General features: G+C 37.4%; 1 pseudogene; it reads left to right on the top strand.

Moving 5' to 3' along the window:
- LOC102979823 (very-long-chain (3R)-3-hydroxyacyl-CoA dehydratase 1-like) overlaps positions 1 to 12,167 on the top strand; it is a 140,199-nt pseudogene extending 128,032 nt beyond the window's left edge.
- Positions 12,168 to 12,781: the final 614 nt, after the last annotated feature.

The following is a 12,781-nucleotide window of genomic DNA, read 5'->3' on the forward strand; positions in this document are numbered from 1 at the left end:
ATATATATACACACACCTAATCTTGAATGGATATGAAATTTTGTCAAATGCTTTTTCTTTATTTATGGATACAATATGATTTTCCTCCTTTACTCTGTTAATATAGTGAATTACATTGAATGATTTTCTATACTAAACTAACTTTGCAATCCTGGAATAAATACAATTTGGTAATGATATATTACCTTTTAAATATATTGCTAGATTTGATTTGCTAATACTTTTAAGATTTTTTGTATTTATGTTAATGGGAGAGATTGGCCTGAATTTTCATATCTTACAGTACAATGTTCTTGTCAGTTTTTATCTCAAAGCTATGCTAGCATTAAATATATATATACTGATATATATGGGAGAGTTTGTGCAAGATTGGTATATTTCTTCCTAAAATGATTAGAGAATTTATCAGTGAAACCATGTGGGCCTGGAGATTTCCTTGTAGGAAGGTTTCTAATAACAAAATTAACTTCTTTATTAGGAAAAAGATTATTTGGATTTTTTATTTCCTCTTGTATCAGTTTGTTAAGCTGTGTGTTTCAAAGACTTTTGTCATTTTACTTACAATTTCAAATTTATTGGCATCACATTACTTATAGTGTCTGTTCCTCAAGTCCTAGCATCTGAGTTGGGGTTGTTTTTCCACTCAGTAAAATTTTACCATGCCATATGTCTCCTAAGTTCTTTCCTGCATTTCCCACACTTTTTGGTCTCCATGCTTCAGTTTGAATATATTCTTTTGACCTATATTCCAAGTCACTTAGCTTTCTTTAGCTCTGTCTAATCTGCTGTTAAATCCATCCACTGAACTTTTAATTTCACTTACTGTATTTACCTGAACTAGAAAAGCCATTTTATTTTTAAAATCGAACATATTTTTTAAATGAAATTCTCTATCTTGACATCAATTTCTTAGACCAAAATAATTAGCAATGTAAATGTCTTTGTCTGTGAAGAAATTATGGCTGAAAACTTTCCAAACCTAAAGAAGGAAACAGATATCCAGATACAGGAAGCACAGAAGTTTCCAAACAAGATGAACCCAAACAGACCTACACCAAGACATATTTTAATTAAAATGGCAAAAGTTAAAGATAAAGAGAGGATTCTAAAGGCATCAAAAAAAAAAACAAAAAAACAAATAATTAATTACAAGGGAACCCCCATAAGGCTATATCAGCTGGTTTCTCTACAGAAATGTTGCAGGCCAGAAGGGAGTGGCAAGATATATTTAAAGTCCTGAAAGGAAAAACCTGCAACCTAGGATACTCTACCCAGCAACATTATCATTTAGAATAGAAGGAGAGAGAAAGAATTTCTCAGACAAGCAAAAACTAAAAGAATACAGCAATACTAAACTTATCCTAAAATAAATATTGATAGGTCTTCTCTAAAAGAAGCAAGAATCTATAGGAAAGAGAAAATCATAATTGGAAAGTAAATCACTTAAATAAGCCAGTACACAGATTTTTAAAGAAAATTTTAAAAATTTTGTGAGAGTGATGATAACTACAAAGAATAGCAAAAAGATAAACATGAAGATATAAAAGAGGACATAAAAATCATAAAATGTTGGGGAAAAGAGTAAGAAAATGTAGATTTTTTTTCGGAATGTGTTTGACCAGTCTAAAGCAAATAGATATAGCAATGGGTTAACATACTTGAAAAGCAGGGTAACCATAAAGCAAAAACATACAATACATTCACAAAAACCAAAAAGAAGAGAACACAAGAATAATGCAAAAGAAAACCATCAAGTCACAAAAGGAAAAACAGAAACAAAAAGAAAGAAAGAAGAAATACAAAATCAAGTGAAAAACAAGGTTTAAAATGACAACAAATACATATCTATCAGTAATTACCTTAAATGTCAATGGACTAAATGCTCCAATCAAAAGACATAGAGTGGCAGATTTGACCAAAAAGCAAGAGCCTACAATATGCTGCCTACAAGAGACTCACTTTAGGGCGAAGGACACACATAGATTGAAAGTGAGGGGATGGAAAAAGATGACAAGAAAACAGGGTAGCAATACTTATATCAGACAAAATAGACTTTAAAACAAAGGCCATAATGAAAGATAAAGAAGGACACTATATAATGATAAAAGGATTGATACAAGAAGAGGACATAACACTCATTAACATATATGCACCCAGTATAGGAACACCTAAATACTTAAAACAAATACTACAGACATAAAGGGAGAAATTGATGAGAACAAAATAATAGTATGAGACTTTAATACCCCACTCACATCAATGGACAGATCTTCCAGATGGAAAATCAGTGAGGCAACAGAGATTCTAAATGACACAACAGAAGAGTTAGATTTGATTGACATTTTTAGGAAAACACATCCCCAAAAAATCAGAATACACATTCTTTTTTTTCCAATAAATTTATTTATTTATTTATTTAATTTTTGGCTGCATTGGGCCTATGTTGCTGCACGCAGGCTTTTTCTAGTTGCAGTGAGTGAGTGCTACTCTTTGTTGTGGTGCGTGGGCTTCTCATTGCAGTGACTTCTCTTGTTGTGGAGCACGGGCTCTAGGCAAGTGGCTTCAGTAGTTGTGGCACGCAGGCTTCAGTAGTTGTGACTTGTGGGCTCTAGAGCACAGGCTCAGTAGTTGTGGTGCATGGGCTTAGTTGCTCTGCGGCATGTGGGATCTTCCCGAAGCAGGGCTCAAACCCATGTCTGCCGCATTGGCAGGCAGATTCTTAAACACTGCACCACCAGGGAAGTCCCCAGAATACACATTCTTTTCAAGCACACATGGAACATTCTCTAGGATTGACCACATACTAGGACACAAAAGAAGCCTCAACAAATTCAAGAGAATAGAAATCATTTCAAGCATCTTTTCTGACTACAATGGCATGAAATTAGAAATCAACCACAGAAGGAGAAATGCGAAAAAAAGTGATTACATGGAGACTAAACAACAGGCTACTAAAAAACCAATGGGTCAATGATGAAATCAAAGAGGAAATTTAAAAATATATTGAGACAAATGACAATGAAAACACAACCACACAAAATCTATGGGATATAGCAAAGGCAGTTCTTAGAGGGAAGTTCACGGTGATACAAGCCTTCCTCAAAAAAAAACAAGAAAAATCTCAAATAAACAACCTAACTTACCACCTAAAAGAATTAGAAAAAGAAGAACGAGCAAAACCTAGAGTCAGCGGAAGGAGGAAATAATAAAGATCAGAGAGGAAGTAAATAAAATTGAGATTAAACAAACAATAGAAAAAAAAATCAATAAAACCAAGAGCTGTTTGTTGCATCCAGCAATAAACCAACTTTGTTAAAAAAAAAACAAACACAAAACACCAAGAGCTGATTCTTTGAAAGGGTAAACAAAATAGCAAACCTCTGGCCAGGCTCACCAAGAAGAAAAGAGAGTGTACCCAAATAAACAAAATAAGAAAGACGAGAAATCAAAACTGACACTGCCTGAAGAGATTATAGGCAAAACATTCTCCGACATAAATCATACCAATGTTTTTAGGTCAGTCTGCCATGGCAATAGAAATAAAAACAAAAATAAACAAATGGGACCTAATCAAAGTTATAAACTTTTGCACAGCAAAGGAAACCATAAACAAAAATGAAAAGACAACCTATGGACTGGGAGAAAATATTTGCAAACAATGTGATTGAAAAGGGATTAATTTCTAAAAGATGAAATCAGCTCATACAACTCAATAAAAAAAAAAACAAACAACCCAATCAAAAAATGGGCAGGAGACCTAAATAGACATTTCTCCAAAGAAGAAATACAGATGGCCAATAGGCACATGAAAAGTTGCTCAACATCACTAATTATTAGAGAAATGCAAATCAAAACTACAGTGAGGTACCACCTCACACCAGTTAGAATGGCCATTATTAAAATGTTTACAGATAGCAAATGCTGGAGAGGGTGTGGAAAGAAGGAAACCCTCCCATACTGTTGGTGGGAATATAAATTGGTGCAGCCACTGTGGAAAACAGTATGGAGCTTCCTTAAAAAACTAAAGATAGAGTTGTCATATGATCCAGCAATCCCACTCCTGGGCATATATCCAGAGAAAACTCTAATTTAAAAAGATACATGCACCCCAATGTTCATAGCAGCACTATTTACAATAGCCAAGATGTGGAAGAAACCTAAATGTCCATCGACAGATGAATTGATAAATAAGATGTGGTATATATATATATACAATGGAATATTAGCCATAAAATGAATGAATTAATGCCATTTGCAGCAACACGGATGGACCTAGAGATTATCATACTAAGCAAAGTGAGTCAGAAGAAGACAAATATCATATGATATCACTTATATGTGGACTCTAAAATATGACACAAATGAACTTATTCATGTAACAGTAATGTTTCCTTCTCTCTAGAATCTTGATCCCTCACATCTTAGCTGCCTCTGTATCTCTACAGCTTCCTGCAGATTTTTTTTTGCTTGTTTTTGTTTTTGTTTTTAATCTAGATTTCCTACTTATCTGGTTGGGTTATTTTTGTTTTTTTATCTAGCTTTTCTGCTTATTTGTTTGTTCTGCTACAAGTTACTCCATCATAGCCACTGTTAATTTAATTTTAAAACTAGAAAAGATTCCACATACAGGAATCATACATTTCTCATAAAGTCATATATTAGTTCTTCTTTACAATAAAACCTCAGTTATACATATAAAAAAATCTTAAATTCTCAGGTTATTATAATGAACTTGGACATAACCACAGAGGCTCAGAGAACTAAGCCCCATAAATGGAAACTAAGATGGGAAGTCTATTGGTGCTATAGTACCAAAAAAGGCTCTGTTTTAGTTCAAATCCTTTAAAAATTCATAAGGAGTAAATTTTTACCCATGTAAATTAAATTTCTCACTTTGCAGAACAATAAGTGAAAGAAAGAGAATTAACTCATTGCCTGACACATGTACACTGGAAAATATTTATAAAATAAATAAAGGAAAATGGGTTGAAACTGACTAGGTTGTAAAGAGGATTCTGATATAGAAAAAAGCATAATGCTTGAGCTCTGCCAAAATAAAATAATAAATTGATAAAAACTGTGAAGATAATGATTCTTTTGACTGAAGGGACAAGTTACTTTGATCTTTCATACAATGAATAAACTCATAGAAAGATGGTCATATTGCTTTTTTTAGGAGGTCACGCAACTGAAATTGTTTCTATTTTCATGAGAAAAAAGAAAAATGACTAGGTAGCAACCAGATGGTAAGGAAAACAGGTTTAAAAATTTCAGGTTAGCACTTAAATAACTTAGAATATAGGTTCAGTTGTTCTGACAGACCTAAAATAGCATGCTTTCAATTATATAAATCAGGAGTCAGAAAACCATGGCCTTGGGGCCAGATCTGGCCCACCACCTGTTTTTGTAAATAAAGTTTTATTCGAACATGCCCACGCCCATTTACTTATGAATCATCTATGGCTGCTTTTGTGCTATGACAGCAGAGTTAGTAGTCGCAACACCAATCATATGGCTTGCAAAGCTGAAAATATTTACTGCATGATCCTTTACAGAAAAAATTTGCCAACCCCTGGTATAGTCATTTTTCTTTTCTGTAAACATATAAGCACTTATGGTAACTCTGCTTTGTGAAGTCTTCTGGGGCTCAGAATCTTTCTATCTTGTCACTTGACCTTCCTTAAGATGCTGATCCTGTCCGTATGTTACAAAATGGCCCACCGTGGGGTCTGCATCACAGCCATGGGGAAGGGGTCATGTAAGTTGCAGTCAACCTACACCTACAGCATAATAAGTGAATTATCATATAATAGTCCTTTATTTCTAAAAAAAGGTTAATCTACATTCAGCATATCCTGATTTTTAAGGTAGCAAAGCAACATATTCTAGAAACATTTCCATTTAAGATTTTCTGTGCCTAAGGGGAAGACGTTAGTTATCTTGTATACCTCTCCTCCCAAGCATGAGGGATAAAAGAGCTATTTCAGTATAAAAGCTGTACGGTGAAGTGGATGTTCTTTGAAGTCAGACTGAGGTGAGACAGACTCTGTCCCTAACTAACTTGAGCAAGTTCTTTACCCTCTGAGTCTCAGTTTCTTCATCTCAAAAACAGGTTGCTGAGCAAGTAGTTGTGAAGAGTGGGTTAGATGTAAATGTTGTGCTGACAACTAGTAGGTGCTCCATAGCTGTTGGCTTGTTTTCCTTTCCGTGGAATTTCCAGTTCTGTCAATAGGAACTTGATTCTTAGAAGTGTTAAGCAAACTGGAACCTCATTGTTTCCCTTCCATAGAAATGTACCAGGCCCTACACACATTATTTATCTCATAACAACTTTGTGTAGTTAAGTCCCATTTATGTTTAAATAATTTGTGAAGAGCCTAGTAGGAACCACATCTTCTTTCTGCAGATACTGACATTCAGGAGGCCTATGACCATTCTTGGGTAGTGGGGGCATTTGGTTTGAAGAGCATCTTTATATATTCTGCCTCTGAGGCCTGTAATTGATGCCTTAAACTACAGTTTATAATTTAGTGTAACAGACTCCTTTTGTATTAATAAGAAGTTACTCAATAATTCATCTTCTAGTTCTCTCACTGTAAATTATGATAAACTAATGCGGTTTTAATGAGGTTGTAATATGTTTTTCCAAGGGAATTCTGCAGTGCTGTAACAACGTACCATGATTTTAAGGCACCATCAAGAGTGAGCGCAGCTCAATACCAAAGAGATGCCAATTTCAAGAGCCAGTGACAGGAAGTTCACCAAGACACTTTCCACACAGTTGTGGTGGAATATGGAGATTAAATTGATCGGCACTTGGAACAAAACAAATCTGAGGTGCTGGCATGTGAGATGAAACAACGGCTTTCTTCCCCTCCCTGAAAACTACTGTCCACTATGGAAAAAAGACATAGACATAGAGAATGGACTTGAAGACAGAGGGATGAGGGGGAAGCTGGAGCGAAGTGAGAGTAGCATCGACATATATACACTACCAAATGTAAAATAGATAGCTAGTGGGAAGCAGCCGCATAGCACAGGGAGAGCAGCTCGGTGCTTTGTGACCACCTAGATGGGTGGGAGGGAGACGCAAGAGGGAGGGGATATGGGGATATATGTATGCACATGGATGATTCACTTTGTTGTACAGCAGAAACTAATACAACATTGTAAAGCAATTATACTCCAATAAAAATCTATTAAAAAAAAAAAGAAAACAGAAACACTGATGCTTTCAGCACTAATGGTCTTAAATGCAGTAACTAACCCATTCCATGTGCTTGGTAATATTCCTCTACTCTTTGAATTCCTTTGTTCATTTTAATGCGATTAATTTTGTTTTTGATGTTCATCATCCATTAACATTTTGTTTAATTGTGCAAGATGCCTCATATGTTTTTGATAGGAGGGAGAGAATTAATTCTAAACAGAAAGCCAAATGAACAAAGGCATAAGACTTGTTTTCCCTGGAAACATCTGAGAACTGTTGTATATACTACTTAGACTTACCCTTCTATGCTCTAGGTGTTACATTATAAAATTTAGCAACAAGGAAGATAAGTGACCACCAACATCAATTCAATTCAATAAACATTGTTTAAGCACCTACACGGTCAATATCAAACAAGATGCAACACATTATAAGGGCATAAGGATGAATAAATGCTTCTAGGCTCTCGTAGTATAATAAAGACAAATAGCATACACAAATAACATTGATATATGGGATTGCATGAAAACTGCTATTATAGAGTACTGTGTATTAAGGAACTATAATAACTTTCATCTGAATTGTACTTTTACCACTTACAAGAGGACTTTATGTGCATTATTGTTCATTTGGATCTCACAAAAACTCCATGAAGTATATGAAGATTATTATCCCAGTTTTACAGATGAGGAAATTGTGGTTCAGAGTTGTTGACTATCCCAAGTTCATATGGCAGATAGGAAGAGGAGTCAGGCTCCAAGTCCTTCACTTGATTTGCAGTATTATTCCGCTTTTCTTATAGAGTTTGAAAGGGCAGGGCATTAGTGAGTTCTCTTTAAATAATGTTAAGTCCAATAATATTATATGCGCATTTGCCCTGTCTGGGGAAGGCTGACCTGCCCGTGTCACTTAGGAGACAACTAAATAAAGACAGCCTGAAATGTTGACAAAAGTGAATTATGCTTTAATTAAAAGAGAACAGTAATGTTACAAAAAGTTTCACGCAAAGATGCTTTATTCCTAGGAGCAGATAATTAGAGGTAGATGGAACCCGAAAGATTGTCTAGGCCAGTCTTAAAGTATGATGATCTCACACGTACTCACACTCACACACACACGCACACATACACACAGAGCTGAACTTCGCTACTAATGCAAATGATGTGCATGACGAAGAGAGAAATCCCACCACTACATTTCTCTTCTCCAGTTACTCTTCCACCCTCCCAGATGGCCAGTTAGTACCGTCTCCTTTTATTGTTCCCTGCTTCCTTAAGAAAGTCGTGTTGTACTGATAGCATCTGGAACCCTGACCTTCCTGATGGGGGCACTGGAACCACCCACCCCAGCTCGCTCATCACCAGGCAACTCAGAGGGAACCTCTGGGGGTCATCTGGCTGGCCATCTTGTTTGTCTCTTCACAGACTCACCATGACCAAAACTAAACTCTTGATTTCTCCCCCAACCCCAAACCTGCTCTTCCCACAATTGCCCCATCTCAGGAAATGGCAATTATTTTTTTTTAGTTGCTCAGGTCAAAAACCCCGGGGGGCATTCTTGATGTACCTATTTTTCTCACACCCTACATCCAAACCATCAGCAAATCCTGTAAACTCTACATTCAAAGTTAGCTGACCTTGCCTTCTCCTTGCCTTCCCTGTTACTACCGTGGGCTAAGCTACCACCACACTTCCCTTAGATTTTTGCATCATGTCCTCACTCATCTCATAGCCACCCCCTTTGCCTGGATGGTCTATTTACCACCCAGGAGCCAGGGCAATCCTTTAAAATGCACCTTGCCTTGGCTCAAAACGCTCCAAAAGCTTTCTTTTCATTTGGAGTTAAAACCAAAGACTTTTACATGACCCTACCCTCACTCGGCCTGCTCACTTGACCCTAGCCATACTCCCTTTTCACCATTCTCAAAGAAACCAAGTGGGCTCTTGCCCCAGGGGCTTTGGTAGTGCTTTCTCTGCTCTGAGCCAGGAAGTTTCTTCCCTTCCGCAAAGGCTTGGCTCAGTCCCTTACTTCATTCAGGTGTCTGCTCCGAGTGTCTCTGATGAGACAGTGTTTCCCTGTGCACACTCTACTAAATTCTAACCCTCTCTCCCTCACTCCCTATCACCCTTACACAGTTGTATTTTTCTCCACAACACTTAATACCCCGTGACCTATTATGTACCCAGTATATATTTGTTATTACATTCATTACCCTTTTCACCTCTAAAACAGAGTTAATCTTTGTGTGGACAGAGACATTGTGTTTTACACTAAAGTATCTCCAGGAAGCAGAATGGTATCTGGCACATGGTAGGCACTCAGTACATTTGTGTTGATTGAATGAATGAATGGAAGAGTCAGTGAATGAACACCTCACTTATCACACTGGAAAACTTAAAAAGATTAGTAATACTTAGTGGTGGTGAGGATATGAGGCAATAGCATCATACTCTGTTGGTGGAAGGATAAATTGAGACAAACACTTTAGAGAGCTATTTGGCACTTGGAAATGTCCATCAAAATAAAAGATAAATATTCCTTTTGCTCCAGCAACTCCATTTCTAGGAATTTCCCCCATAACAGTATGAGTTTGCAAAGATATATGGCCAAAAATAGTTAAAGAAGTATTTTTTTAAAGAATAAAATAAATCACAACACAGACTACTAACCACTAATCTAAAAATTAAAATATACAAATGAACTTATTTACAAAACAGAAATAGACTCACAGACATAGAAAACAAACTGATGGTTACCAATGAGGAAGGGGGGTAGATAAATTAGGAGTTTGGGATGAACAGATACACACTACTATATATAAAATAGATAATCAACAAGGACCTGCTATATAGCACAGAGAATTATACTCAATATTTTGTAATAACCTATAAGGGAAAAGAATCTGAAAAAGAATATATATATGTGTATGTATGATTGAATCACTGTGCTGTACACCTGAAACTGACATGATATTGTAAATCAACTATACTTCAATTAAAAAAAGGGTAAAAGAAATCAAAACAAGCTTCATGCTCATTAGTGAGGAATTGGTTAAATAGGTTTTGGTGCCTTGGAACATAGCTTTGAAGGTCAGCCAGGCTGATCTATACGTTAAAGCTACCTGGGATGTGTTGCTGAGGGGGAAAATAGTAGGTTACAGAATGGTATGAATAGAATGAGCCTTCTTACTTTTTCAAAGAAGACATGATGCAGACTTACATGTGCAGATTTACATGTGTGCATGCTTACGTGCATCAGACGGTACCTGGTAGGATGTCGTCAAACTGGAGCAGTGATTATCTCTGAGGGGGAGTGGGGAGGTGACTTTGCTTCCTGATTCAAGCACTTCTGTGCTATTTGAATTTTTCCATCAACACCTGCTTTATTTTAAAATTATTTTCAAGTGCCATATTTCCCAGAAAAGCCTAAAAGAGCAATGAAGATAGATACGAAGACTTGTCTGAACATTGGCTCTGCAACTTACTAGCTTGTGACCTTCAGCAGTCAATGTAACCTCTCCAGAAATCAAACCCGTTCGTTGACAAGGAAGCAGACAGCGTATGACTCCCACCTGGCTGTACGAAAGGGGACCTTCTTGGACAGTGAACCACACTAAGGAGCGGTAGATAACGGACTAGATGGGATTTGGGGAGAGGGTTAGCATAATGCTGTTTCATGTCATTGGATATTGACGTTAATAGGCTCCATAAAGCTCTTCCCGTTTTTACCCAGGATGTGAACCAGACGTCTTTAAGGTTGCAGCAGTTAATTTTATCCATCCAGGCTTCCCAATCGATGCTTTTACTTGGACGATATTTATGTTTAGGATGCTGAAAACCTTCCCCCTCCACAGTCAGGTCCCCAGGGCATTCTAATACCACTTTCTAGAGTTAAGTGCTGAGACCTTGGATCCTTGATGTGAGAAACAATAAATAATAATGACTGCAGCGCTTGGCAAATAGAAAGCTTTGTGCAAAGTTGTAGAAAGAATGCTCAAGCACGCAGAATGAACACCAGAAACAGAATCTAATGCTCCCAGCTCTTGATCCTAGTAATTAGAAGTGAAAACAGCCTCTATAATTTTTGAATGTTGGACCGTCCTCTTCCAAGCATTTTGTTTATCAATTGTCACTGCTTATTAGGGTGTGTTTCCTTTTCTTTTCAGTCCCTGTCTCCCTATTCTTCCTTTCCTCACCAACCTCATTATGCTTAAGGATCAGTTTACTCCTAAAATACTGCAGATGACTCAGTTTTCTGTCTCTTTAGGGCCCCCAATTTCCCATCTTATCCAGAATATTCAACTTTTCATAACGTATTTTCAACATGTCCATCTTCTGCTTAAATGCTTCCTACTAAGTGCAGGATTCAGTCTAACTTTCTTAAAACCGGCACTCAAGGACTCCTCTGTAACCTGAATACCTCAGGTTTGCCATAAGAGAAAGAGTAGATTATGCCGTGTTAAGAGACTTGGGTTCAAGTTAAAGCCGATTAGCTTGTTTGGATTTCTTGACCTCTTTTAGCTTCAATTTTCTCATTTGTAAAGGGGGATTAATAATAATATATACCTCTCAAGATTATTGTGAGGAGCAAATGAATTCGTGCCGGTGAAAGCACTCTGTAAGCAGCAAACATTGTAAAATATAATAATAGCAGTAATATTTATTGAGCACTTGAATGAAATGCTAGGTGGTGTACTTGCTTACTAAATCCCAGAGCAACCTAGGACGCCTATTACTATTTCCACTTTACCAGTAAGATAACCAGGTACACATGGGTTCTAATTCATCCTAGGGACACAGCGACAGTGGCCGAGCTGAGGGTCCAGCACACGCTCCAATCCTCGAGCCCACGCTTTCGCCACTCTGCGGCTGTCACAAAGAGACAGCCATTCAGGCAGCGCGCCCTTCTCAGAGTTTCAGAACTTTGCCACACTCATCCCTACCTCCCGTCCGTCTGACCTCTTCTTCCTTCCTTTCCGCAGAGCCAAATCCTTCACAGCCCCGTCCAACTCTCAGCCTTTTCAACAAATCTCCCTTGACCACAGTCCCTATTGAAACCTCCATTTGTCCCTAGCCCAGCACTTCATTGCACTTACCTTGAATTTGCCTTCTCTGTGGGCTCCTGCAGGCCAGAAGGATTGAATTCCTCTGTTTTCCCAGCATTCAGCACAACAGAAGGTGCTCAATGAGCAGCTCTTGAATAAATAAGAATTAACTAATTTGGTATTCTTCAAATTTACACATTTATATAAATTAATTGGAGCAATTGTTAGAAACAACATTTCTGTGCCCTATGCCAGGCCTGCTGAATCAGCAACTCTGGAGGTGGGTGGAGCCAGGGAATCTATGCTCAACAAGCAAAGCAGGTGATTCTCATGATCAGGTAAGACTGAGAAGGGCTGGTCTAATTCAGTGGCTGTTAACCAGGGTACACACCTGAATGTCTTGGGAAGCTTTTCACACCAGGCAAGCCCATTTGCAACTCCACCCATCTCAGAGATTCTGATTCATGAAATCTAGAATATGTTTTGAAGAAGCTTCTTAGATGATTCCTATGCTTTCCTTTCCAACT

This window comes from Physeter macrocephalus, chromosome 4, assembly GCF_002837175.3.
Source record: "Physeter macrocephalus isolate SW-GA chromosome 4, ASM283717v5, whole genome shotgun sequence".
In the NCBI taxonomy this organism is placed as follows: Eukaryota; Metazoa; Chordata; class Mammalia; order Artiodactyla; family Physeteridae; genus Physeter; species Physeter macrocephalus.